The sequence below is a fragment of the Scyliorhinus torazame genome, chromosome 6, assembly GCF_047496885.1.
Source record: "Scyliorhinus torazame isolate Kashiwa2021f chromosome 6, sScyTor2.1, whole genome shotgun sequence".
Taxonomy (NCBI): Eukaryota; Metazoa; Chordata; class Chondrichthyes; order Carcharhiniformes; family Scyliorhinidae; genus Scyliorhinus; species Scyliorhinus torazame.
Window position 1 is genome coordinate 310301778 of NC_092712.1, and position 26418 is coordinate 310328195.

Consider the following 26418-nt stretch of genomic DNA (forward strand, 5'->3'; position numbering starts at 1 on the left):
CATCATTCCTTTTCTGAAACTGACAGCCACTTTTGGGGTTTGTACATGTGCATTTAAGCTTGGTAAATCCAGAAGTATCTGTCAGTGATCCTGCGCTTCTCCCCAGGGCGTGCTGTAAAGGGCCTGAAGACAACAATCAAACAGAAATCACTGAACTGATTCAATCCTGCCCTCTTGCACTTGTTGTTCTGCTCTGAAAACCCTTGAAAAAGTCACACGTTGCTGAAGGAGTTTTAATGACATGCCAAGTTGATAATTACAGTTGAAAAGCCTCTCTGACCCTGAAGGACCCATTTTAAATTTGTTGAATGCCAATTTTCCGCATTATGAGAAGGAATTCCACACTTCAAAAAATATTTTTTGACGTTCCTATCCTGGCCCCATGCGTATGTCCCAAAGGTTTATTTCTCTTTCTGCAAAATTTAAATGAAACTAAAATTAAAAGTTTTTTTTTTGTTTGTTTACTAAATGGTTTGCAGCCTGTGAGGTTACTTCAATGTGATTAGCCGCTTACCCTGCTTGATGGCATCAATGTTCCTAGACGCCAAGAGATCTCCTTGACTTGGTGCCAGATTCAAAGTGACATCGGGAAACGGTGAAACCCATGCCACACAAATTGCTAGATTTTCACGGGCAACTTACTTTAAGTGGCGGTCACAGTTCCTCGTTACTGACCGCCTAATCCAGGTCAAAATATTATGGCTGATGTTGGGTGTTCTGGATCACAAACAGGTCACCAACACTGGAAGTGGTGCAACTCTATTTTACATAAGAACATAAGAACATAAGAACTAGGAGCAGGAGTAGGCCATCTGGCCCCTCAAGCCTGCTCCGCCATTCAATGAGATCATGGCTGATCTTTTGTGGACTCAGCTCCACTTTCCAGCCCGAACACCAGAACCCTTAATCCCTTTATTCTTCAAAAAACTATCTATCTTTATCTTAAAAACATTTAATGAAGGAGCCTCTACTGCTTCACTGGGCAAGGAATTCCATAGATTCACAACCCTTTGGGTGAAGAAGTTCCTCCTAAACTCAGTCCTAAATCTACTTCCCCTTATTTTGAGGCTATGCCGCCTAGTTCTGCTTTCACCCGCCAGTGGAAACAACCTGCCCGCATCTATCCTATCTATTCCCTTCATAATCTTATATGTTTCTATAAGATCCTCCCTCATTCTTCTAAATTCCAACGAGTACAGTCCCAGTCTACTCAACCTCTCCTCGTAATCCAACCCCCTCAGCTCTGGGATTAACCTAGTGAATCTCCTCTGCACACCCTCCAGTGCCAGTACGTCCTTTCTCAAGTAAGGTTATTATAAGGTTAACTATATTAACATACTTGAACTGTGGGTAAATGCAATACCAGTTTTAACTGTTGACCCTTGCCTAGTCCTAACCAGGTGATGCACTCAGCACATGGTGAATGTCTGTGTTGCAGGCTGTGAGCTCTGTGCTCCGAGCTGGCTGCTACTAGAATGAGCGGGAACTCTCCTGTCCCCTGTCTTTATAGTGCGTGTGCTCCCACTGGTGATTGGCTGCGGTGTTGTGTATGCTGATTGGTCCCACTGCATGTCTATCAGTGTGTGTGTGTCTGCACCATAATATACTGGTGTATATTATGACAATGGCATCACAGTCATATCCAATGTCCAGTAAGTTAGGTTATTAGCGATCCTATAATGAATACGACAGGGAACTAGCTCCCTCTGACCTATGTAATAATAGTGAAAAATAATAATCGCTTATTGTCACAAGTAGGCTTCAATGAAGTTACTGTGAAAAGCCCCTAGTCGCCACATTCCGGCGCCTGTTCGGCGAGGCTGGAACGGCAATTGAACCCGTGCTGCAGCCTTGTTCAGCATTACAAGCCAGCTATTTAGCCCAGTGTGCTAAACCAGTCCATGGGTTGTAATACGTTTCCAGTATTTTCTACTTCCAGTGAAACTGCAAAAATGTTCAAACGAAGATACATTAGGAAATTCAGCGTTATCTTTGGCAATAAGGCCGCACGGTAGCACAGTGCTCAGCATTGTTGCTTCACAGAAACAGGGTCCCGGGTTCAATTTCCGGCTTGGGTCACTGTCTGTGCAGAGTCTGCACGTTCTCCCCGTGTCTGCATGAGTTTCCTCCGGGTGCTCCGGTTTCCTCCCACAAGTCCCGAAAGACGTGCTTGTGAGGTGATTTGGACATTCTGAATTCTCCCTCTGTGTACCCGAACAGGCGCCGGAGTGTGGGGACTAGGGGTTTTTCACAGTAACTTCACTGCAGTGTTAATGTAAGCTTACTTGTGACACTAATAAAGATTATTATTATATAAACTAACGGGTGCAATTCTAAAAGGATTAGTGAGAGCACAGGAAAGATTCACCAGAATGGTTCTATTTGCAAGTATAAATTGGAGAAGGTAGCACCATTCTCCACGGTGAAGAGACAGTTGAGAGGAGGTTTGACAGAAGTGTTCAAAACCTTGAGGGATCCAGACAGAGTGGATAGGGAGAAACTGTTGCCATTGGTGGAAGGGCCAAGAAGCAGAAGGCATAGGTTTAAGGTAACTGGCAAAAGAGTCAACACTAACCAAGGAGAATCCTTTTTACCTGGTGAGGTGAGTAGGATCTGGAATGCACTCCCTGATTGGAGTGGGGGAGGTAGATTCAATCATGACATTCAAAAGGCAATCGTACAGCTGTTTGAAGGAAAAAGGAAGTGCGAGGCTAAGGGGAAAGGGTGCGGGGATGGGACTGGGTGAGTTCCTCTTACAGAGAGCCGGCACAAACACAGTGGACCGAATAGCCTCCTTCTATCCTGTAACCATTCTACGACGGTAATCCTGTAACAACTAGAAACAGCATTCAGATAAAATTATCAGCTACGTTTGCAGGTGCAGCGTAAGTAAGAAGGCAAATGGAATTTTGTCCTTCATTGCTAGAGGCATGGAGTTTAAAAGCAGGGAGGTTATGTTGCAGCTGTGTGGGGTGCTGGTGAGGCCACATCTGGAGTACTGTGTACAGTTTTGGTCTCCTTACTTGAGGAAGGATATACTGGCACTGGAGGGTGTGCAGAGGAGATTCACTTGGTTGATTTCGGAGTTGAGAGGATTGGCTTACGAGGAGAGACTTAGTCGACTGGGACTATATTCATTGGAATTTAGAAGAATGAGGAGCGATCTTATAGAAACATATAAAATTCTGGGGTGAAATTCTCCAGAAACGGCGCGATGTCCGCCGACTGGCGCCCAAAACGGCGCAAATCAGACGGGCATCGCGCCGCCCCAAAGGTGCGGAATCCTCCGCATCTTGGGGGGCCGAGCCCCAACCTTAAGGGGCTAGGTCGGCGCCGGACGAATTTCCGCCCCGCCAGCTGGCGGAAAAGGCCTTTGGTGCCCCGCCAGCTGGCGCGGAAATGACATCTCCGGGCGGCGCATGCGCGGGAGCGTCAGCGGCCGCTGACGGCATTCCCGCGCATGCGCATTGGAGGGAGTTTCTTCTGCCTCCGCCATGGTGGAGACCGTGGCGGAGGCGAAAGGGAAAGAGTGCCCCACGGCACAGGCCCGCCCGCAGATCGTGGGCCCCGATCGCGGGTCAGGCCACCGTGGGGGCACCCCCCGGGGCCAGATCGCCCCGCGCCCCCCCAGGACCCCGGAGCCCGCCCGCGCCGCCTTGTCCCGCCGGTAAGGTAGGTGGTTTAATTTACGCCGGCGGGACAGGCATTTTAGCGGCGGGACTTCGAGAATCGAGCGGGGGGCCCGCCAACCGGCGCGCCGCAATTCCCGCCCCCGCCGAATATCCGGTGCCGGAGACTTCGGCAACCAGCGGGGGCGGGATTCACGCCAGCCCCCTGCGATTCTCCGACCCAGCGGAGGGTCGGAGAATCTCGCCCCTGGAGGGAATAGATAGGATAAAAGCAGGGAGGTTGTTTCCACTGCCGGGTGAAACTAGAACTAGGGGCATAGCCTCAAAATAAGGGGGAGCAGATTTAGGACTGAGTTGAGGAGGAACTTCTTCACCCAAAGGGTCATGAATCTGTGGAATTACCTGCCCAGTGAAGCAGCTGAGGTTACCTCGTTCAATGTCTTTAAGGCAAAGATAGACAGATTTTTGAACAGTAAAGGAATTAAGGGTTGTGGTGAGCGGGCGGGTAAGTGGAGCTGAGTCCACAAAAAGATCAGCCATGGTCTTATTGAATGGCGGAGCAGGCTCGAGGGGCCAGGTGGCCTACTCCTACTCCTAGTTCTTATGTTTCTGGCGAGATAAGTGCATAATGACTGGGTAAAATCTTCTCCTGCTTAGAAGTTAGAACAAAGCAGGCAGGAAATGTAGAGATGCTTCTGATATTTTCCTACGCTTTCCTTTGTATGCATCTCTCTTAGACATGGTCATTTTATTTTGTTTTCCGTTGGCTTTTCACAGCCCCCGCCTTCTATTTATTTCACTGGAACTCCAGGAATGGAACTGCCACAACTGCAGGATTTCAGGGATATTCACCACTCAGTGTAACTCCACTCCCAGGAACGTAGAGCGTGACTTTGATTCGCAGATGGAAAATTTGCTCTCCTGTGACAATCCTCATTTGCCCCAATATTACCTCTGAAGTGAGCTCCTCTGGAGGGTTGCCTGCTCACGTATAAGAGCCCGCCCATTGGAACTGCATGGGATATGGTCCAGAAGAAGATCTAATCGAGGTCCATAAGATGATAAACGATATGGTTGAAGTAGATGTCGAGCGGATGCATCTTCTTGGGGGGCTACCTAGAACGAAAGGTCCTAGTTTTAAGATAAGGGGTGGCAGATTTAAAACAAAGCTGAGGAGAAATTGCTTCTGTGGCCTTCACTACCCCAGAGTGTGGTGGATTCTGGGACACTGAATAAATTTAAGGAGGTGATGGACAGGTTTTTAATTAGTAATGGGTTGAAGGGTTATCAGAACGGGCAGAAAAGTGGAGTGGAGGTCGAGGGACGATCAGCCATGATCGTATTGAGTGGCGGAGTGAACTCGAGGGACTGAATTGTCGGCTCCTGCTCCTGGTACTCATGTCCTTATGTAAAGGGGACAACACTGAAGAAGGGGCAGCAGCAGAGAGACCCAGGGTACATGTGCATAAGTCATTGAAGTTGACAGGACAGGCTGAGAGAGCAGTTAATCAAGTATGTTGTATCTTGGGCTTTATTAATAGGGAATAGAGTACAAGAGCAAGCAAGTTATGTTGAATTTGTGTAAGTCACTAGTTAGGTTAGTCAGCCTCAGCTAGAGTGTGGTGTCCAGTTTGGATGTCAAGGCGTTAGAGAGAATGCAGAAAAGATTCACAAGGATGGTTCCTGGGATGAGGGTCTTCAGTTGTGAAGATAGATAGAGGTTGGGACTGGTTTGCTTGGAGAGGAGAAGGTTGAGAGGAAATTTGCTGGAAGTAGTCAAAATCCTAAGGGGTCTGGACAGAGTTGATGGAGAGATACCGTTCCCTCTTGTGAAAGGATGCCGAATGAGAGGGCACAGGTTTAAAGTCATTAGTAAAAGAAGTAGTGATGTGAGAATATTCTTTTACATATGGTGGCTAGGGTTTGGAGTGTTCTACCTGAGACTGGTGGAGGCAGGTTCAACCGAAGCGTTCAAAAGGGGATTAGACTGTTAAGTGAAAATGAAGACTATGCAGGGTTACGGGGAGAAGGCTGTGTTCTCTAAAGCGTCAGACACTTTGACCAGCTTATACTAAAACTCATTTACCCAGGTGCCCTCATGCCACTGGGCAGCACAGTAGCATAGTGGTTAGCACAGTTGCTTCACAGCTCCAGGGTCCCAGGTTCGATTCCCAGCTTGGGTCACTGTCTGTCCGGAGTCTGCACGTTCTCCCCGTGTCTGCGTGGGTTTCCTCCGGGTGCTCCAGTTTCCTCCCACAGTCCAAAGATGTGCGGGTTAGGTGGATTGGCCATGCTAAATTGCCATTAGTGTCCAAAACATGTTAAGTGGGGGTTACTGGGTTACGGGGATGGGGTAGATACGTGGGCTACAGTAGGGTGCTCTTTGTAAGGGCCGGTGCAGACTCGATGGGCCGAATGGCCTCCTTCTGCACTGTAAATTTCTATGATTCTCTGATGAGACGAAGAAAGGACAAGAGTGGATTTGTGATTCATCCCATTTTTATTACAGCATCTTATTATCCAAACTCAATTAACAAAAGCAACTCTTAATCCTTAATTAAATTTATCAACACTGTACTGTCAATCTGATTCTACCTTTGCAGCTGAGCTTGACCAGGCTTCTCCACCAAGAATGATCTTTGCTGAGCTCTGCCGATTCTGATGACCCACGCCCTATTCAATCATCGCGTGTCTTCTCTCGGTGTTCGATTCTTCACTGGGATGGTGGAGTATTCACTCGGGGTGGAGTCCTCACTTGGGGTGGGGTCTTTACTAGGGGTGGCTTCCAGGTGTCTCTTCTGATATCCCTCCCTTCCCTCTTTCCTGCCCTTCTGGAAAGTTCTCTGGCTTCCAGCCAATGAGGTTACAGGGCAGGGGGGGGGGGGGGGGGGGGTCGCTACACCCAATGGGATTGCCGATTCCATATATGGAAGATGCCAGGAGCCCCCTAGGTGTCCATCCTCAGGTGCACAGAATGAACGTAGCCCTTTACATATATGATAACTGAGGTGTCTGCGAGTCTGGCTGATACTGGAACTGAGATGTCAGTGAGACTGGACGATATTGGCCAATACACAAAATAATGTCCTCAGTCGGTCAAGGTAGAGCACCTCTGGTCCCAACTTCCAGGACAAGTTCAGACTTGTCCTTGTACGCCTCTGACCAATATCTGTGTTCATTTGGCCTGTCTGAATTCCCATCAAGCCTGGCTGCTGTTTAATTTAGATTGTCCAGCTCTGTATCTGGCTTAGCTTTTCAGGCCTTGACCATTTGGCCACAGCTGGAGAAGGAATCTAGGTGAATTGCTCCTTCGGAGAGCTGGTGCAGCCATGACGGGCCAGATGGTGCGCTGTAACAATTCTGCGTTTCTGTGCGTTATTTGCCACTGAATGTCTATTGGAACTGGAGCTGTTTCTAATAGTGAGTTGAGCCGAACTTTCTTACAATAGAATTTGGCCCCTTCAGCAATTTTCTTGGTGATTAACTTCACCGCTATAACACTCAGCACCCATTGCTACGGATGAGTGAACTGGTTGTCGTGAATGACTCATTGTTAGGTTTGGGTGGATAGATGGGGTATGTGGTGTTGGGTGCTCTGGTGCACAGATGAGCCAACACAGTTGTATGTGGTACAACTCTATTTTATTTTAACTCTTATAATACAGTTCGTTCTGGATACTCTGCACGTGCTGTCTCCCTGAGTGTGTTTGGTGGCAGATGTGTCCTGGTCCGCCTCTGCAGCTAATACCGACCACCGGGGGTCGTGTCTGTGCTTTTATATCTTTCTGTCATTGGTTGTGGTGTTGTGTGTTCTGATTTGTCTGTTGGTGTGTCTATCATGATGTGTATGTTTGAATATCATGACATCCCCCCTTTTTACAAAGATATGTGCCTACGTGGTTATAAATATAAGTGTGTCGTGAGTGCATCTAAGAGTGTGTGTGTGTGTTGTGTACAGCGTGTGTATATGACGTAACTATTTACATGGGGCGATGTCGGGTGCGTCACACTAACAAGGTTGTACCATAACAAAACTTGGATACGAGAGAAAAAAAAAAACGTGAACATTGGTCTGGTCAGATGATATCTGGAACAATAAACAACAACAGGTTATAATACAGAAGTGTTTGACTTTTTGAACGTATGAACAGCGTTATAAGTCCAGTCTAATGGGTGACCGCCTCAAGAATGGGCTGGTCCTCAAGCCGGTTGAGCTGTGGAGATTTGGGGTCACACTGGTTCACCTTGGACTGTTGGGAGGTGATGCTGTTGCCGAAGTCTCTACTTTACCATTTGTTGTACTTCGTGCAGTGCTTGGTTTTTTCATTCGTGCAAATATAACATTCAACATCTTTGTTAGTGGTGCCTTGGCTGTGGTTTGGTTCTGGTGGCGATGGAAGGGGCATGATCCGTGGCATCTCCACGAAGTCATCCTTGGGAACCAGTGGAGGATCCGGCGTGTGCGTACGGTTCAGTTGCGAGCGTGGAAGGCGGCGCAAAGCTCGCTGATTGCGCCTACGCACCAATCCATCCGCCCTGCATGCCAGGAACAAGGTGGAGTCTTTTTTCTTTTTATGTTTGTGGTGGACGGCATCTTGTAGCCGATGGGTCGTTGCCATCGAAGTAGCACCATCACTAATATCATGCAAGGCGATGACTGTGCCAGATGTGGAAGTTGGCCGAGACCGTGCACGCTGGTTCCGGCCACCTGCTGTGCCGGAAGGGCGACTCCGCAGAGAAACGTCGAAGCATGTCGCCTTGGAGAGAGAATTGTTGCTCGCATCAACGTCTGGCGATGGCGCGAATTGGTGTGTCCATCTTGGACCGCCGGTGCTGGTTGCCACTGCCGACCCAGTGGGACTGCCACGCGATCCATTCCCTGTCGCCGTGGCATCCGCCGTCACCCTGAGCGTGCCATCACCGAGGCCGCGACACCGCCCGTCCGGAGCAAGGTCTGGCGTGTGCAAATCAGAGTCGGCGCTTGGCTGCTCCCCATCTGGAGTCCGGTCTGCCTTCCGTCGATGCCCCCCGTCCGGAGTCCAAACAGGTTCACTGGAGGCAGCCGAGATTCCCTGAAGCTGCACTTCTGGAGTCGGAACATGCAGGAATGCACCAACCAGTGGAGAGGCTCGAGCCATCGAGGGTGGAAGCGGTGCGCCGCCACCGCAGTCGTCAGTGGTCCCACCGTGATCGTCGAGTGCCTCGGTACGCACTAGGCGAGGTCTGTCACCTTGCACCTTTTGCATGGGAAGTGGGATGCTGTCGTCACTCGTCTCACATCCCGTGGATAGATCCTCATTAGCAGCTTGCTGTTCACTAGGGTTGGATAAATTGTCAGAGTTTTCATCTGGTGGTGCACACCATGTCGGTGGACTGTCATTGTCTTGCCGTTGTCCTTCATTTGGGCTTTTCTTCTTTGGAATTTTAAATCTTCCCCCAGACATTGCAGAACCTTGTTTATTACCCCCAAATTCTCCCATATGTATGGTCTCGAATATAGGATCCAATGTTTCTATCGACATTGTACTATTTTCCAAAGAACATTCCGTTTCACTTTTCTTCTCAGGTACCTCATATGTATCTTTGTCTAATGTACATGCCTTCATGGTCTCTGGGTCTGATTTTGCTGGGACTGGCATGGTCACAGTCTCTCTTTTACTGTTCTCAATTGCCCACATTATACTCCCCATACATAACTGCTTAATCACTGGGGTTAGTGTGGTACAATGGATAATCGGGTCGACCTTATCTGCATCTTCACCATTAGTGGAAAGCACACTTGGTTCACTTGAAACTGCTGTGGGTTTTAAATTCGTTATCTGGCTACTCGATGTCGGTGTCCTCAGGATTCTTGCTCCAATGTTCTGCTCATTTATCAGTGGAGTGTGTATAGGTTCAATGCAATTAATGTTCCCCTCAAGGTTTGAAGAGTCATTACTGACTAACTGCTGGTCTCCGAAGTTGGGATTTTGCGGCGTTGTGTTCAAGGGAGACATTTGTCCCTGCTGTAGATATGATTCAGGTTGTGTTATTTCCATTACCTGAGGATCAATGTCTTGTCCATTTTTTCGATCCGTACTAAAACACTGGCAATTCTCAGTCTGCTCCCTGCAAGTTAAACATTCAATAAATTTCTTTAGCAAATCCTCAGCATCCTTCTGTGGCCGTGCAGCATTATTAATCTCTGTTCGGCTATAATGATCCTGAAGGTCAGCGCATAAACCTTTTTTCTTCGGGCTTGGACGAGGCGATTCCTTTGGCTTGTCTTCAGTTGGGCTTGAACAGTCATCAGCGCTGTGCCCTTCATTGTAGCATGAGAGACCTTCATGGTCATGCTGCTGTGTAGTGGAGCATGGTAGGCTGTTCTCGCCTTCTTGCTGTTCACGTGAGCATGGCAGACTTGCATCATCTACCGCTGGTTGGTCAGGAGAGGTTGCTAGACCCTCATGGTCTTGTTCCTGCAAGGACTGCACATTGGAGTCTTGCGTTGCTTCTATCGTGGAGGCTGTCCACGAGCTCTCTGTGGAGGCTTGTGACACTGGAGTCACTTCTTGTTCGTGCAAGGACTGCGCTCTGGAGTCTTGCGTTGCTTCTATCGTGGAGGCTGTCCACGAGCTCTCTGTGGAGGCTTGTGACACTGGAGTCACTTCTGGTTCATGCGAGGACTGCGCTCTGGAGTCTTGCATGTCTTCTTTCATAGAGTCGGGAACGTTGAGCGGGACGTGGACCACGCTCTGTGTGGCAGCAGGGCGCTCTCCGTGTGCTTGCACCGCCCTGTCTGTTAATGTCAGGCTGCAGCATCATCCGGTACTGATGAGTTGGAACGTCATATCTGCTGGATTGAAGATCCTCAAATCCGAAAAATGAATCCGCATCTGCGTCGGATTCAATGTGGGGGCCGCCAATGTGCAACACGAAAGGTTCGTCCGAGTCATAGTCGTATAGGACCACGGAGCTATCATTGGGCTTGCGAGGTCCGGAAACACTGTAAAGATCGTCATCGAAGTATTCAAGGTCGGAATCATCGGCTTGTGCGTAGGTAACTGCTTGTCGGAGGGTTCTTCGGAGGTCAAATTCATCTCCTGGGTCAATTTGCGGCACTGTGCTGTCATTCCAGGTGAGGGAAGGTTGTTTTACAGCTTTAACAGATTTTTGTTTTTTTGATTTGGGACGTTTCCCTTTTAAATTGGATTTGGGACGTTTCCCCTTTAAATTGGTGCAGTCTGGGGCCTCTAACATCCTGACGCTCGGTATGTAGCACGTAGGAAGCGACTGCGCATGCTCAGATCGCTGTTCCTTTACCGATGGCCGTTTTCTTGACTGCGCATGCGCAGCATCTCGCGCATGCGCAAACGATACTTCCGGTTCTGCGCACTGCTCGCGCAACTGTGCTAGCGTGATACCTTTAGCAAGATGGCCGCCGACCTCGACCCAGCCCTCTCTCAGGCCCGGGATTTCGGCCTCTGGGAATTCGGGCTCCGGGATCCCAGCCACGAGGTGAGTACTGCAGCTTTTCTTACCTTTACTGGCCGATTGGATTGCGTTTTCTTCACAGTACTTGGAGAATTTGTCCAGGACTGCCTGGTAATCGTACCTTTGCTGCCTCCTGAAGAACCTGAACCTTGTGAATATTTCTCTTGCCCTTGCACCGGCGATGGTGAGGAGAAATTCAATTTTTTCGCTATCATCCAGGTCTTGGAGTTCAGCTGCCACCAGGAACAATTCGAACATTTGCCGGAATCGCCGCCAGTTTTCGCGGAGGTCGCCGTGGCACTGGAGCGGCTGCGGAACCGGGAGCTCTATCATTTTGCCTGGGCACTGCTGGTTGTCTCTGTACACTGAGGTATGCCGGCAGGTATCGATCCACTCCTGTACCATGTGGTGTTGGGTGCTCTGGTGCACAGATGAGCCAACACAGTTGTATGTGGTACAACTCTATTTTATTTTAACTCTTATAATACAGTTCGTTCTGGATACTCTGCACGTGCTGTCTCCCTGAGTGTGTTTGGTGGCAGATGTGTCCTGGTCCGCCTCTGCAGCTAATACTGACCACCGGGGGTCGTGTCTGTGCTTTTATATCTTTCTGTCATTGGTTGTGGTGTTGTGTGTTCTGATTTGTCTGTTGGTGTGTCTATCATGATGTGTATGTTTGAATATCATGACAGGGTAGTCAGCCGTTAGGCAAAAAATCCAATTGATGTAGGTGCGATATGATAGCTAAATGCAAGAAAGAAAAACTTGTACGCGCGTAACACCTTTGACAAGATCAAAACTCTTCGAAGCACTATTACAGCCAATAAAGTGATTGAAGCGCACTGAAAACGGAAAATGCTGGAAATACTCAGGAGGTCAGGCAGCATCTATAGGATAGGGTGGAGATGTGAGATCGGGTAGGGTGCTCTTTCAAAAGAGCCGGTGCAGACTCGATGGGCCAAATGGCCTCCTTCTGCACTGTAAATTCTATGATTCTGTGATTCTATCTGTGGAGAGAGAAACGGGATTAATGTTTCATCAGCGCATCGACTTGAAACATTAACTTCTGTTTTTCCCTTGATGCAGATGCTACATTAACCTGCTGAGAGTCCGCAACACACGCAACATTTTCCCTTTTTATTGAAATGTAAAGGTAAACTCGCCATAGTCCCAGATGACCATACGCTGCTTTCCCTTTCAGCTGACTGCTGGTGATTTAACCTGAGGGTCACCACACCTCAGGCGAGGGGCAAGGTCGAGGAGGTGGGGCCTTCGTGAATAATCTAAATCAGTGCCGGAATTGAACAGCCAACTGAGCGAAAGCAGTGCCGACCTGTGCCAGGGGGCAGTTCCAAGGGGCAGAGGCATGTCTCTCTCCTCCCGGGGGCTATACTTATCTTTGCGCCCTTGGGGGGAACCCCTTGATCGATTCTTATTTTTCCAAACCTGTTGTTAACATAGTCAACGTGACGTCGAAGGTTGAATATTCAGTGGGACCAGTAGGAGGGAGGCTCAGTAATGAGATTAAAATGTACGTAAATCTATTAAAATGAGGTTCGCACACTTTGTGGGCGTGAACCTTGTCATGTCACCAGCGAGGGGCAATGGAAAATCGGGAAATGGGACCTTGCCGGTGATTCTCGCGGGATTTTGCACCCGTGTGGATGTTCTCGCTGACGGGGGTGCATAATCACTCCCAGCAACTCTGTTTCTCTCCACAGATGCTGCCTGACCTGCTGAATATTTCTAGGATCTTCTGTTTTTACTTCATATTTCCAGCATCTGCAGTATTTTGCTTTTATAAAATTCTTGCTAACTTGCTCCACCTCTGGCTTATTCGATCTATGTTAGCACCATCCAGGCATCTACATTGTTGTTAGCACATCTTCACACACCTATTTATATTTTTTAACCTTTAGTGTGTCATGTTCTGTAGACTGGCCGAAATGAATGATGAACTACAGAACTATTATGAAACAACTGCGTGATAAAGATAACAAGGATAAATAAAATAATAAACTGCTAACACTTAGTAAGTATTATAGAGCTACTGCAAAATACTTCCATCCTCCAGCACGACTTACTCCCAACTCCCCAGACATAGGGTCATGTGGTGGGTTTACACTGCCACCTAGTGGTCAGAGGTTGTGTATACATTTTCTACAGAATTGTTTTGTGCATATCATCACATGGGGAATACTGGTGTAAGTGGTGAAAAGATTTCTGACCTGATTATCAGCCCATTGAACTCTCCTTCCGTGGCCAACGTGTCCTGGGGTGGGATTCTCCGACCCCCCGCCGGGTTGGAGAATCGCTGGGGGGGGGGGGCGGCGTGAATCCCGCCCCCACCGGCCGCCGAATTCTCCGGCACCGGAGATTCAGCGGGGGCGGGAATCGCGCCGCGCCAGTCGGCGGGCCCCCCCCCCCCCCCCCCAGCGATTCTCCGGCCCGCGATGGGCCGAAGTCCCGCTGCTGTAATGCCGGTCCCGCCGGGGTGAATTGAACCACCTCCCTTACCGGCGGGAGCAGGCGGCACGAGCGGGCTCCAGGGTCCTGGGGGGGCGCGGGGCGATCTGGCCCGTGCCTTGGGGGGCACTCTTTCCTCTCCGCGTCGGCCATAGCCTCCGCCATGGCCGACGCTGAGGTGACCCCCCTCTGCGCATGCGCGGGGATGACGTCAGCAGCCGCTGCGGACTTCCGCCGGCCGGCGGAGTCCCTTCGGCCCCGGATAGCGTGGCGCCAAAGGCCTTCCACTCCAGCCGGCGGGACGGCAACCACTCTGGCACGGGCCTAGCCCCTAAAGGTGAGGGCTTGGCCCCTAAAGGTGCGGATTCTCCGCACCTTTTGGGGCGGCCCGACGCCGGAGTGGTTCACGCCACTCCATCCCGCCGGGATCCCCCGCCCCGCCGGGTAGGGGAGAGTCCCGCCCCTGGCGTTGGACTCAAACCCAAAGCTTTTGGTCCAGAAGTAGGCAGTAGGGGTGCATCTACGTTGCATGTCTGTCTTAGGTAACTGATGTGTTTTTTGAGGAACGGGATTCTTTTGGAAACTAAAGAGGAAGTTTCACAATTAGGATAAGTAAAAAAGTTACCACCGTTGCAAGTTAATGGACATAACTTTAATCCACTGCGAAAAGTTTGATTGTTAAAGCAACCGACGACAGAAGTATGATATATATTATTTCATGTTGTAATGAATGGTCGACTGATTTTTAACTGCCTGGATGCTTTGACTGGCTGATTGGCTTGTTTGGTGTGAGACAACTTTGGTCGTGATTATAATTGCTTCTGACAGACATCATTAGATTACAAGAAGGCAGAAGTGTGAAAATAAAGGATCCCTGTTCATTACTGACAGATCAGGGTGTTCAATGACATTCTTACAAACAGGCGTTATTTTTTACAGAGAACGAATTAAGATAACTAATAACGAGAGGTATTGCTAAAGGTAGGAGCTATCGATCAGAAAAGCAGCAGAGTTGTTCTGACTTACACTTGTTCAATTTAAATTGAACCAGCTCCATCAAACGCAATAGGAGTATCAATCTTTCAAATTCCTCATTGTCCTTTCCATTTCGAAGGCTCACGTATGTCGTTGTTAGTTGCTGTAACCCCAAATCCACAAACAAAGACTTCTGCTCGGAGTGGCAAAGTCAGGGGACTTGATTAGGTTCAAACTCCATTTCCACCATTAATGTTTACAGTTCAGTCCGCCAATCCACCAATGGGTTGAAATGTTGGAACAGGACTCTGGATGAGATTGTCTCGGAAAGTGCCAAAAAGCTCCATTCACGGGTTTCACGCCATGTGCTGGATCAGGTCACCCCCAACTCAAAGGCTAGTCCCCCTCCAGTCAAAGCCTGGTGACTCTGGTGATATGCATCACTGTAAATACACAAGGGGTTAATGTAGACACACTAGGACACTGTAAATACACAAGGGGTTAATGTAGATTCACTAGGGCACTGTAAATACACAAGGGGTTAATGTAAATACACTAGGACTAAATAAACACTGGAGGGAGCACCAGAGACATCATGACACACAGACATTCAACCAATAGGTCAGTAAGATAGGACACGACCAATGGGCAGTTAAGACACTCCCAGAGGTGACACTACCACAAGGGGGCTACCCATATAAAAGGACAGGGCACACATGCTCTTTCTCTTTCCATAGGCAACACTCAGAGAGACAGGGGCAGATCAGGAAGCATCACACCCACCACATGGATTAGAGCAGACGGTTAGTTAGATTGAGTTACTATAGTAAGATCAGCAGGAGAGTCGAACCCAAGTAGGAGAATTGTTAACTGTTCAATAAATGTGTTAAACCTATCTCCAAACCTGAACCTTTCTTTGTGAGAGTGTACATCAAGGAAGCAGCTTATGCTACGTGAAGAAGCAGAACACAACAGTGACCCCCAAGTCAGAGTTGATACCCGCAAATCAAGCCCCTTAATATTTGGAGCTGCTCCATGAGCGGTCAGCTCACCTCCAAGCTCCCCTCAGCGGTGTGCTCGCCTTTTGATTCCGCCGCTTGAGCCCGATAATAATAATAATCTTTATTATTGTCACAAGTAGGCTTACATTAACGCTGCAATGAAGTTACTGTGAAAAGCCCCTAGTCGCCACATTCCGGTGCTTGAGGGAGAATTCAGAATGTCCAATTCACCTAACAAGCACGTCTTTCGGGACTTGTGGGAGGAAACCGGAGCACCCGGAGGAGACCCACGCAGACACGGGGAGAACGTGCAGATTCCCCACACAGATAGTGAACCAAACCGGGAATTGAATATCGGACCCCGGCTCTGTGAAGCAACAGTGCTAACCACTGTGCCACCCTGCCGCCCACATGAGATGTAAATGTATTATAATGATGTTCCCGACATTCGACAGTGGAAAAGGCGGCCCACCACAGACGGGAGAGTGGACACTCACAGCAAGTTTTCACGCCAACAGAAAACGTGACTTTGGGCTTCTCGCGATATTTTCCGCTCCTGTCACCAAACCTGCCCAACGCGAAGGGGAGCGGAATATTGGGGCCTCTGTCTGTCGTTTCAGGTGGATGTTAAAAGTTGCTACCTGGGTTAGATGAGTTAGAGAGGAGCAAAAGGCATGTCTATAAGTTACGTGAGCGTAGAACTATGCCTGGGCGACATGGTAGCACAGTGGTTAGCACAGTTGCTTCACAGCTCCAGGGTCCCAGGTTCGATTCCCGGCTTGGGTCACAGTCTGTGTGGAGACTGCACGTTCTCCCCGTGTCTGCGTGGGTTTCCTCCCGCCGTCTAAAGACGTGCAGGTTAAGTTGATTAGCCATGTTAAATTGCCCTCAGTGTCCGAAAAGGTTAGTTCGGGGTTACGGAGATAGTATAGAGGTGTGGGCTTAGGTAAAGAGCTCTTTCCGAGGGCTGGTGCAGACTCGATGGGCCGAATGGTCTCCTTCTGCACTGTAAATTCTATGAGGTGCAAAGAGAAGCAATGCGGTGTCACTGTTTAAAGGCTTTCCAGCCTGTCAGCTTGAACAATGGCTCTCGGCACTGTGTCCTTGCCTTGTTGACCCTGGCCAGTCTCACACAGCTCATGAGACCCATTTGCTGGTTGTTCAAGCTGGAATTCAGGATAAATCTACACTTAATTAACTATTTATAAATATTTAAATAGTTTACCTGAAGGGGGCTCCATGGGGGTTTCCCACTCACCTCTAAATGTTTGGGCTTCGCTTTATTCAAGGTGGTCTTGCCAATGCAACTTCGCGCCACATAGCACTAAGTGAGCCCCATTCAAAGGCATTCCCACTTTGCAAACAATCCTTTACACCCCAATGAATAATGAAGATTGTGAAGGATTTCCACACACAAATAGAATCGCATGGGCAGCATGGTAGCATTGTGGATAGCACAATTGCTTCACAGCTCCAGGGTCCCAGGTTCGATTCCCGGCTTGGGTCACTGTCTGTGCGGAGTTTGCACATCCTCCCCGTGTGTGCGTGGGTTTCCTCCGGGTGCTCCGGTTTCCTCCCACAGTCCAAAGATGTGCGGGTTAGGTGGATTGGCCATGATAAATTGCCCTTAGTGTCCAAAATTGCCCTTAGTGTTGGGTGGGGTTACTGGGTTATGGGGATAGGGTGGAGGTGTGGACCTTGGGTAGGGTGCTCTTTCCAAGAGCCGGCGCAGACTCGATGGGCCGAATGGCCTCCTTCTGCACTGTAAATTCTATGATAAATAGAATCATAGAATCCGTACAATGCAGAAGGAGGCCATTCTGCCCATCGAGTCTGCACCGACCCTTGGAAAGAGTATCCCACCTAGGCCCACGTCCTGACCCTATCCCCGTAATCCAGTAACCCCACCTAACTTTTTGGACACTAAGGGGCAATTTACCATGGCCAATCCACCTAACCCGCACATCTTTGGACTGTGGGAGGAAACCGGAGCACCCGGAGGAAACCCACGCAGACACGGGGAGGAAGTGCAAACTCCACACAGTCACCCGAGGCCGGAATTGAACCCGGGTCCCTGGCACTGTGAGTAAACTCTTTCCTTTCCTGAAATAATTTAAGCAAATGACATGAAGAGATGCCGCCTGTCAGCTACAGACTTGCTGATCGTGACGGACACTTGATCTTTGTTTTTGAAGGGCTGGGATATTTTCGCAGGTCGGTGAAATGTAGCTCTTTTTACATAAAGCATCCACCTTGTCTCCTGTGGCACTGACAGTGAATCTCTGGAGTGTGTGCGTATCTAACAAGCTGACAGAACCTGATCAGCAGCTTCAAGAACAGTCGCCCAGAAGCCTGCTCCCCCCCCAAAAAAAGTGCTGACAGCAAAAGCAGTCCTACAAGATGCCTCGAGACGCCTGACAACAAAGAGTTAGACATAAAGGGCAAGGAACCAGGGGTGTGGGGGGGCATCAGTTTTACCGTAAAAGAATAAAATAAACGCTAGAGTCTGGTTTGCAGCAGCGGGGGGGTTTAAAATTCAGTGAAGGAAAATGCTGGTGTTGCAGGTGGGAGATTTATTTTCATTGGCAAATATGGTGAGGAGGCATTGACTTTGCGATTTATGTATTGCATTTTCAAACAGGGTTTTGATGCCCAATGTAAACCTGTCTTTGAAACCAAAAAAATAACTTATTCTGGGATGAGTATTTTGTGAAAATGAAATAGTTAGGGGGACTTCAATCCAATTTTACAACAGATCTGACCTCGGTTGTATCATGTTAACTCATGAACAGAGATCTACATAACACACGCCTGCAATAATCCCGAACAACCATGCGTTCTAAATGCATAAAACAATTTGTCTCAATATCGCGCACACCGGTCTCTGTTCCTGAACCTACCTGTCCCGTCAAAAACGGCTGAAAGGAGGTCAGTGTGGAATTGAGATCATACTGAATTAACTGTTTAAAACTTTTCTTTATTCTTTCGTGGGATGTGAGGGTTACTGCCCAGGTCAGTGTTTGCTCTCCATCCTGAGCTACCCTCGAACTGAGTGGCTGGCCCTTAAGAGTCAACCACATACATAGAATTTGCAGTGCAGAAGGAGGCCACTCGGCCCATCAAGTCCACACCGGCTCTTGGAAAGAGCACCTGACATAAGCCCACACCTCCACCCTATCCCCGCAACCCAGTAAAGACAGCTAACCTTTTGTTTTGGACTCTAAGGGCAATTTATCGTGGCCAATCCAACTAACTTGCACATCTCGGGACTGTCTGAGGAAAGCAGAGCACCCGGAGGAAACCCACACAGACACAGGGGGAGGACGTGCAGACTCCACACAGACAGTGACCCAAACCTGGAACCCTGGAGCTGTGAAGCAACTGTGCTGCCCTTAACATAACGGTACCAAAGGGGGCACCCGGATTTGAACCAGAGGCCTCTTGATCTGCATACAAATGCTCTACCGTTGAGCTATACCCCTCAGTTGGTAGGGTGGTGGATAAACTATGGTTTCACAGTCATCATTGGGCTTTCAATTCCAGATTTTTTAATTGAATTTAAACGTCGCCACCTGCTGTGGTGGGATTTGAACCTGGTTTAAGTGTTGGCTGGTTGTTATCGGCAACTCTATTTTCGAGCCTTCACTGCTCCTTTGGCTTGGTTTTTACTGCGCATTGCGATGATTTAAAAAAGTATACAGTAGTGTAATTGGCAGGAATGGGGAGCTGGATTTCGTGCTCTTAGCCGACCTGGCTGATTGTCTGCAGGTTGCAATCAATGTGCCGTTATTGATCGATCCATTTCTCCGTGGGCATTGATCGATCTAGTCTGAATGGTGCAGGCCACCTTCCCAATTACTATAAGGTCATCAATAGAACTTTAGCACGAGCATATAATCTAATTGGCACTCATTTTCAAAGTTGTGAATCCTACTAAATAACGTCAACTCGCTCGCAGACTAGTGATCATGTATCATTATAGCACAGAGCAATAAAATTCCAAATGCATGTCATACAATTTACAGTGCAGAAGGAGGCCATTCGGCCCATCGAGTCTGCACCGGCTCCTGGAAAGAGCACCCTACCCAAGGTCAACACCTCCACCCTATCCCCATACCCCATAACCCCACCTAACACTCAGGGCAATTTTGGACACTAAGGGCAATTTATCATGGCCAATCCACCTAACCTGCACATCTTTGGACTGTGGGAGGAAACCGGAGCACCCGGAAGAAACCCACGCACACACGGGGAGGATGTGCAGACTCCGCACAGACAGTGACCCAAGCCGGAATTGAACCTGGGACCTTGGAGCTGTGAAGCTATTGTGCTATCCACAATGCTACCGTTCTGCATGGATCCGAGTGTAATTGCTTAAATCAAGTAAGGTACACCCCCCCCCCCTTCTAATTTCATTCCTTCTTACAGTCTCAAACTCTCTCAATGGAGCAAATTCAGAGGGAATGCTGAAATAAAGCAGCTTAGTGAATTCATAGTTGTTACAATCAGCTTGGTTTTAATGCTTATTAGGCGAGAGAGGGTCTGCGATAGGTGAATAAAACACAGTGATCAGCCAAACTGAACCTAACTCAACTCCATCCCCACCCCTTTTAATGTTCAGCAATCAGGTTATAGATGAAGCTGCTACAAAAGGCAAATGGGCCTAATTAATATACAGAAAGTGGGGGCTTCATGACAATTTAATAAGACACAAATTCTTGACAACTAATCCCAGGCAGGGGTGGCCAACTCCCAACAAAATGGCTCTTTTCAGCACTTCTTGTGGGCTAGGAGGAGCAAGAACTGTTCCTTCTAGGACCCTAGATTCCCCCAACGGTAATCTCCAGCCTCTCACCAGCGCACCATGCCCCCCATCGCCCCACCCCCACCTACCCCCCCCAGTCCCTCAGCCCACCCGATCGCCAACCAATGCTCGCTTTTCAAAGCTGGGCATTGCCCACAAGAGTCCTGGGTGTAACCTCTCATCGCTCCCTCTGCATTCTTAGACTTGCCAGGGTCTTCAGCCAATTTCAAGATTGATAAATGGAGTCATGGAGCTTTACAGCGCTGAAAGAGACCCTTCAGCCCATCATGCCTGGGCCACCCGGACTTTCCCCACCTCCGCATTATTCCCACTCTCTGCAATTCATCTGAAGCAAAACATGAGCAGGATTGTGCGGGAATCGGTGGGGCGGACAACACCGGCGGGAAGGAGTGGCGTGAACCTCCGCACCTTCAGGGGCTAGGCCGGTGCTGGAGTGGTTTGCGCGCGCGCCAGCCGGCGGGGAAGGGGCTTGGCGCCACGCCAACCGGCACCGAAGGGCCTGCGCCGGCCGGCGCGAGTTGGTGCATGCGTGGGAGCGCCAGCGTGTGCTGGTGTCATCCCATCGCATGCGCTGGGGGTGGTCCATCTCCGTGACGGCCATCGCGGAGGAATAGCAGCCGACGCGGAGGAATAGAGTGTCCCCACGGCGCAGGCCCGCCCGCGGATCGGTGGGACCCGATCATGGGCCAGGCCACCGTGGGGGCACCTCCCGGGGCCAGATCCCCCCGCGCCCCACCGAGTACCCCGGAGGTCGCCCGAGCCGCCAGGTCCCGCCGGTCAGGACCTACTCTAATTTACGCCGGCGGGACTGGCAAAAACCGGGCGGCCCATCGCAGGCCGGATAATCGCGGGAGGGGGGGGGGGGCCACTGCCAGCGGCCTCCGACCGGCGCGCCGCAATTCCCACCCCCCGCCAAATCTCCAGCGGGGGCGGGATTCACGCCGCTCCCCCTGGCGATTCTCCGACACTCTTTACACAAGAGCATGCTTGTTGGGCGTTCTGCTGGATGTGCTGGTATGGGGAAGACAATAACGTGTTAATGTTGCAGGTTAGTAATTTTCTTGTATCATATGAACTTCTTCAGGGACAGCCATCGAATGAGCATGCCTATCCTTGCCACGTGGATGTCTTGTGATGCAGTGGGTACCGTCCCTGCCTCTGCATTCAAGTCCCACTCCTGGTCTTGATGGCCAAGAGAGGTGTGTTCCTAATCTGGTCAAGCTCATTGAATATCAGCCTGCAAATCCTTGCAATAAAAGCCTGTGGTCAGCCGTGTGATGGAAAGAAAGCTGGAGGAGCTACGGTCACCATCCACAACTCCAGACCACAATATGCGTGTAAAAGCGCAGGTTGCCAACAGGAATCCAGACTTCCTGAGTCAACCGTAACACACACGATCATTGCAATACTCGGGAATCATCAGCTCATCTGAAAACACCTCTGGCTCCAGTGTACATGCAACTAACAGTAATTTGCAGGGAAAGAAATGGTGATAAAGGATCGGACGCCAGCTTTCACCTCACCTTAAAAGAAGTTGGAAGTGTCAAACGGGCTGCCCATTCACTGTCACTTACTGACAAGAGTTACATTTATTCCAGTGAGAGACAGCGATGGCTGACTGCACTAACAGCCCTCTCCCACCATTCGAGCACATAATTGGTCGATTCTGACAACCTCCAACCCCATCCTTGCAAAGTGATGACAAGCTGACACTCGGGTTAAGACACTAACAGTCGGCTAAAAGGCTGATATTTGGCATGTGTGTCCTTGTCCTCCCCGAGATGTGTCATCAGGACACGAAGCTTATCTCATGAATGACGTCTTTATGCTTTTTATGAGTTTCGTGATAAATCTATTTTTCAGCCATTTTAAGCCACGGTGTATCCCTGTGTGCGATTTGCGGTGAACGCAGAGAACCTTTCAGGTGACCCAGGCATCTTTACTCGCCATGGATGAATTCACTACCTCACTCAAAATTTGGGAAGGAATTCAAATTGGACACCAATTCCTCCCGTTATGACCCAAGCAACATCAGCCCGTGTGACGTGGCCAATGCTGCTAATTAAAAGTAACTTAAATGGAAGAACAGGTCACATTATGTGAGGAGAAATGTATTTTGCTCGTGGGGATGTGGTGGCACAATGGCATTGTCACGGGACTAGTAATTCAGAGACCCAGCGTGACGCACTGGAGACCCAGGTTCATGTCCCACCACAGCAGTTAGAGACATTTAAATTCAATAAAAAAATCTGGAATTAAAAGTCGAACGATGACCATGAAACCATTGTTTATTGTCATAAAAACCTCCCAACTAAGGGGGTATAGCTCAGTGGTAGAGCGTTTGACTGCAGATCAAGAGGCCCCTGGTTCAAATCCGGGTGCCCCCTTTGGTGCCTTTATGTTAAGGGCAGCATGGTAGCACAGTGGTTAGTGTCATAATATACACCAGTATATCATGGTGCAGACACACACTGATGGACACATAGTGGGACCAATCAACACACACAACACCACAGCCAATCACCAGTTAGAGCACATGCACTATAAAGACAGGGGGCATCAGAGTTCCCGCTCATTCGAGCTTCAGCTAGCTAGGAGGACAGAGCTCACAGCCTGCAACACAGACATTCACCATGTGCTGAGTGCATCGACTGGTTAGGACAAGGCAAAGATCTTTAGTTAAAGCTATATCGTGTTAACCCACAGTCAGAGTATGTTAAACAGTTAATGATTCAATAAAATAGTGTTGCACTATTTCGAGTGTTGGTGACCTGTATGTGTTCCACGGATCCAGAACACCCAACACAACAGTTTGCACTATTGCTTCACAGCGCCAGGGTCCCAGGTTCGATTCCCGGTTTGGGACACTCTGTGCACGTTCTCCCCGTGGCTGCGTGGGTTTCCTCCGGGTGCTCCGGTTTCCTCCCACAAGTCCCGAAAGACGTGCTGTTAGGTCATTTGGACATTCTGAATTCTCCCTCTGTGTACCTGAACAGGCGCCGGAATGTGGCGACTAGGGGCATTTCACAGTAAGTTCATTGCAGTGTTTTTTTAAAATATTTTATTGAAGCATTTGTAATTTTCACAATTTAACATGTTGACATTTCTAAAAAAAACGCGTGGGTCGACGCACAAAATACCCCCTAAAATAACAACACACAATAAACCACGTTCCCCACTTCTCCCGCCCTCTCCCCAATTACCCGTATACTAAATTCCCTGTCCTTATTTAACATTACCATGCTTCCTATGTTCCTCCCCCCCCCTTTTCACTTTCCCCCCTTACTGCTGACGTTCAGTTTTTGTTAAAGAAATCGATGAACGGTCGCCAACTCCGGGCGAATCCCTGTATAGGTCCTCTTAAAGCAAACTGGATTTTCTCCAGACTGAGAAACTCGACCATATCGCTGACCCACACTCCTGATTTCGGGGGCTCCGAGTCCGTCCATCTCAGCAAGATCCGTCTCCGGGCCACCAGGGAGGAGAAGGCCAAGATATCGGCCACCCTCCCCCCCCCCCCCCTTTGCCCCCGGATCTTCCGACATCCCAAATATTGCTAATTCTGGACTCGGAGTTACCCTACCTTCCAGGGCTTCCGACATAGCATCTGCAAATCCCGGCCAGAACTCCCTCAGTTTCAGACATGCCCAAAACATATGAACATGGTTGGCCGGGCTACCCCCACACCGCCTACATCTGTCCTCCATCTCCTCGAAGAACCTACCCATCCGGGCTACCGTTATGTGGGCCCTGATTTGCAGTGTTAATGTAAGCCTACTTGGGACAGTAAAGATTATTATGATTAAATTATTATTATTACCTGGGGACCACTCTGCAACCACAACAAAGTGGCTGCCCCTTAACTGGCTTTGGAAATGGGCCAACAAGCCACAGTTCAGGGGAATTACAGATGGACAATAAATGTTGGCCCAGCCACGTCCCCTGAATTAATTTTTAAAAATTCTTAACCTTTTCTTCATCTTTCATTTTTGTCACCACCTTTCATGTTTTTCCCAGTGAGAATTTCCCCAAGCGGTTGTGTTTTTGTCGGGGATGCCAGGCACATCAGGCTGCCTTGCTCAGGGATGCCAGGCACATCAGGCTGCCTTGCTCAGGGATGCCAGGCACATCAGGCTGATAACCGTGTGCCCACATCTGCAGACAGAGTTGAACGTGCCTCAGTTTGTCAGATTAGTGCAGACAGGGAGGCACGGTGGTGCCGTGGTTAGCACTGCTGCCTCACGGCGCCGAGGCCCCAGATCACTGTCCGCGTGGAGCTTGCACATTCTCCCCATGTCCAAAAAGAGTAAGTGGATTGGCCATGCTAAATCGCCCCTGAATTGGAAAAAAAAAGAATCGGGCACTCTAAATTTAACAAAAAAAGATTAGTGCAGACAGAGACTTCTATTCCCATCAGTAGCTGGGATTGCAGACCGAGGGTCCGATTGAACGGGGAAAAAACAGAGTCCCGTTGTGAGCAGCTTTAGCAAAGCACAGGGAACAACTCCGCTATTGGACGGGAGTGGGCTTTTTTGGGCCTGGGCGGGGGAGATTCCGCTGAGACCGCACTTACCTTCAGTGCCCTGATCTTTCGATCTCCCAGTACGACCTCGGACTTCCCCAACTTACCTGTTGGGAGGTGCTCGAGCCCCCCCCGGATCCCACTTCAAAAAGGGCAGGGCACTCCCGAGCCCGATCCCCAGCATGGGCAAAATGCCACCTAGGCACCTTGGCAGTGCCAGGTTGGCACATGGGTGGCACTGCTCGGGCACCCAGTTGTCGCTTCCAGGGTGCCAGATTTGCACTGCCAAGGTGTCCAGGTGGTAGTGCTAAGATGCGACCCTGCCTGGAGGCCGACCACCCGGGGGCCTCCGATCGCCTGGGAGACCCCTTCCCCAAGTGCCGTTCCACCTGATCCCCATTTGTGGAGCCCAGTGCTAAACGGTGCCCGACTGGGGTCTCCTCGGTCAGGCTGTTAGATACCAGGGGTTCTTTGTCCATTGGAGGATGGCTAATGTAACTGCACCATTTAAAAAGGGAAGTAAAGAGGAAGCAGGGAATTATAGCTCAGTCAGCCTGACGTTGTAGTGGGGAAAATTCTAGAATCCATTATCAAAGATGTTATAACAGAGCACTAAGAAAACAGTGGCAGGATCAGGCAGAGTCAGCATAGATTTATAAAGGGGAAATCATGCTTAACAAAGCTACTGGAATTCTTTGAGGATGTAACTAGTAGAATTGATGAAGGGGAGTCAGTGGATGTGGTATATTCGGACTTTCAGAAGGCTTTCGACAAAGTCCCACATAAGACATTAGTGTATAAAATTAAAGCGTATGGGATTGGGGGTAGTATATTGAGATGGATAGAAAATTGGGGCGAAATTCTCCCCCAACGGCGGGATATCCGCCGACTGGCGCCAAAGACGGCGCCAATCAGACGGGCATCGCGCCGGCCCAAAGGTGCGGAATGCTCCGCATCTTTGGCGGCCTAGCCCCAACATTGAGGGGCTAGGCCGACGCCGGAGGGATTTCCGCCCCGCCAGCTGGCGGAAATGGCATTTTTTGCCCCGCCAGCTGGCGCGGAAATACGGCGCGTGCGCGGGAGCGTCAGCGGCCGCTGTCAGTTTCCCGGCGCATGCGCGGGAGCGTCAGCGGCCGCTGTCAGTTTCCCGCGCATGCGCAGTGGGGAGAGTCTCTTCCGCCTCCGCCATGGTGGAGGCCGTAGCGGAGGCGGAAGGGAAAGAGTGCCCCCACGGCACAGGCCCGCCCGCGGATCGGTGGGCCCCGATCGCGGGCCAGGCCACCGTGGGGGCGCCCCCCGGGGTCAGATCGCCCCGCGCACCCCCCCAGGACCCCGGAGCCTGCCCACGCCGCCTGGTCCCGCCGGTAAATACCAGGTTTGATTTACGTCGGCGGGACAGGCAATTCCTGGGCGGGACTTCGGCCCATCCGGGCCGGAGAATCCAGCGGGGGGTCCCGCCAACCGGCGCGGCCCAATTCCCGCCCCCGCCCAATCTCCGGTACCGGAGACTTCGGCGGGGCCGGGATT

The 26418-nt window shown here is 49.9% G+C and overlaps 1 non-coding gene across 1 annotated transcript; it reads left to right on the forward strand.

The window, feature by feature from the left end:
• Window positions 1–22684: 22684 nt before the first annotated feature.
• On the forward strand, window positions 22685–22756 carry trnac-gca (transfer RNA cysteine (anticodon GCA)). The gene has a single exon. It is a non-coding gene; the product is annotated as a tRNA-Cys (tRNA).
• The last annotated feature ends 3662 nt before the right edge of the window (window positions 22757–26418 follow it).